This window comes from Paramacrobiotus metropolitanus, unplaced genomic scaffold (assembly GCF_019649055.1).
Source record: "Paramacrobiotus metropolitanus isolate TYO unplaced genomic scaffold, Prichtersi_v1.0 Parri_scaffold0000184, whole genome shotgun sequence".
Taxonomy (NCBI): domain Eukaryota; kingdom Metazoa; phylum Tardigrada; class Eutardigrada; order Parachela; family Macrobiotidae; genus Paramacrobiotus; species Paramacrobiotus metropolitanus.
This window is the reverse complement of record NW_026570404.1, coordinates 175001-177408: the sequence shown is the minus strand read 5'-3', so window position 1 is coordinate 177408 and position 2408 is coordinate 175001. Positions and strand designations below refer to the sequence as shown.

General features: G+C 50.8%; 2 non-coding genes across 2 annotated transcripts in view; both read left to right on the top strand.

Moving 5' to 3' along the window:
- Window positions 1-1860: 1860 nt before the first annotated feature.
- On the top strand, window positions 1861-2012 carry LOC129600581 (5.8S ribosomal RNA). Its single transcript, XR_008692081.1, has one exon. It is a non-coding gene; the product is annotated as a 5.8S ribosomal RNA (ribosomal RNA).
- A 346-nt stretch (window positions 2013-2358) lies between these two features.
- Window positions 2359-2408, top strand: part of LOC129600605 (large subunit ribosomal RNA) — a 3763-nt gene continuing 3713 nt past the window's right edge. The window contains exon 1 of the ribosomal RNA XR_008692104.1: window positions 2359-2408. This exon is cut by the window's right edge and continues 3713 nt beyond it. This is a non-coding gene — a ribosomal RNA (large subunit ribosomal RNA).

The following is a 2408-nucleotide window of genomic DNA, read 5'->3' as shown; positions in this document are numbered from 1 at the left end:
CGCAAATTACCCTCCCAGCACGGGGAGGTGGTGACGAAAATAACGATGCGAGGGCTTTATGCCTCTCGCAATCGGAATGGTACACTTTAAATCCTTTAACGAGGATCTATTGGAGGCAAGTCTGGTGCCAGCAGCCGCGGTAATTCCAGCTCAATAGCGTATATTAAAGTTGCTGCGGTTAAAAAGCTCGTAGTTGAATCTCAGTTAACGACGGTGCGACTTCAGCCGCTACTATCTCATTCGGCGCCACAAGCCAGCAAAAGTGTCTTGGCGACCGGAACGTTTACTTTGAAAAATTAGAGTGCTCAAAGCAGCCATATCGTATGCCTTACTGGGTGTGGTGCACGGAATAATGGTGGTAAATTAATAGAACCGGGGCATTCGTATTGCGGCGTTAGAGGTGAAATTCTTGGATCGTCGCAAGACGAATACTGCGAAAACATTTGCCAAGAATGTTTTCATTAATCAGAACGAAAGTTAGAGGTTCGAAGGCGATCAGATACCGCCCTAGTTCTAACCATAAACGATGCCAACCAGCGATCCGTCGGTGTTTTTTGATGACTCGACGGGCAGCTTCCGAAACCAAAGTGCTTAGGTTCCGGGAAGTATGGTTGCAAAGCTGAAACTTAAAGGAATTGACGGAAGGGCACCACCAGGAGTGGAGCCTGCGGCTTAATTTGACTCAACACGGGAAAACTTACCCGGCCCGGACACTGTAAGGATTGACAGATTGAGAGCTCTTTCTTGATTCGGTGGGTGGTGGTGCATGGCCGTTCTTAGTTGGTGGAGCGATTTGTCTGGTTAATTCCGATAACGAACGAGACTCTAGCCTGCTAAATAGCCAACTGATCCGCAGCGTCAGTTGCTGCAAAGCTTCTTAGAGGGACAGGCGGCGTTTAGTCGCACGAGATTGAGCAATAACAGGTCTGTGATGCCCTTAGATGTCCGGGGCCGCACGCGCTACACTGAAGGGAGCAACGTGCTTAATCACCTTGGCCGGAAGGCCTGGGGAATCCGATTAAACCCCTTCGTGATTGGGATTGAGCTTTGTAATTATCGCTCATGAACGAGGAATTCCCAGTAAGCGCGAGTCATAAGCTCGCGTTGATTACGTCCCTGCCCTTTGTACACACCGCCCGTCGCTACTACCGATTGAATGATTTAGTGAGGTCTTCGGACTGGCCATCGAGGCTGTCGCAAGGCGGCTTCGGCTGGTTGGAAAGACGACCAAACTGGCTCATTTAGAGGAAGTAAAAGTCGTAACAAGGTTTCCGTAGGTGAACCTGCGGAAGGATCATTAACGTGACATCGAGCGATGTGTGCAAGCATGCGCTGCGCTCGTACACGATGAGCGCTTCGGCGCTTACTCAAAAGTCGAGTCTATACGAACGGTGACTCGCCTACCGCTACTTCTGGAGCGCTTGGTTGATCGATTGCAGCGTGCGTCGTCAACTGCCAGGGTACGGTAGTGATTTGAAAACTTGGTGCACCGCATCGCGTTGACTCTTCTGTCTAAGCGTGAACGGAAAGTTGAAGTGAGGCGGTTGTGCCACGGGGTACCTACCGTTCTACAAGACGATGCTCTGCAGTCGCTGCAAAATCACGCGAGACTGCAGGGAGGCATTCGCCGTAGGATGAGGACCAGTAGCGTCCGAGGTTATAAAGCAGCTGCAACGAGCGTCGTTGCCGACTATTCTGGCGACCACGCATCGGTCGTTGGCTATAGTTCGTAATGGCCGCCCCGCTGCATTTCTTCGGAAATGCGTTATTCGTTCAAGGTATTCTACTAAGAGGTTCTATGCGAGGCTGCTCGTCAGCAAGACAGCGCTGAGCGTAAACCGAAATACAAACCGATTGAATCACTCTGTGCGGTGGATCATTCGGCTCGTGGGTCGATGAAGAACGCAGCAAAATGCGAGACGCGACGTGAATTGCAGGACTTTGTGAACGTCGGATCTTCGAACGCACATTGCGGCTTCGGGCTAACTGAAGCCACGCCTGGTTGAGGGTCAGTTGAATAAAATAATCGCCGCTGCGTGAAGGTGGCGTATTGTCTGGCTAGCGCTGCTGAAGCGCTATCAGATGAAGTTGAGACCAGATATGCGTTCTAGTTAGTGGACCGGTGAAGGCTGGTATCGCTGGTTGGAGCAGAAGGCTGTCGTAGCCGTGCGCCGCAGTTGCACGTGCATGATCAGCTGCCAACCCTGCGATGTTTCAGCTGGTGTTTACTGACAGGAAGCGGTTAAGCGTATCTGCGTGGTTAAAAATCGCGGACATGGTGTGTGGAAGCCGGAAACGGAGCAAATCAATACGTACTGGCAAAATACATCACCGATGTTTCGTGTTTTTTCAATCTTTTGACCTCAGCTCAGACGAGATTACCCGCTGAACTTAAGCATATTACTAAG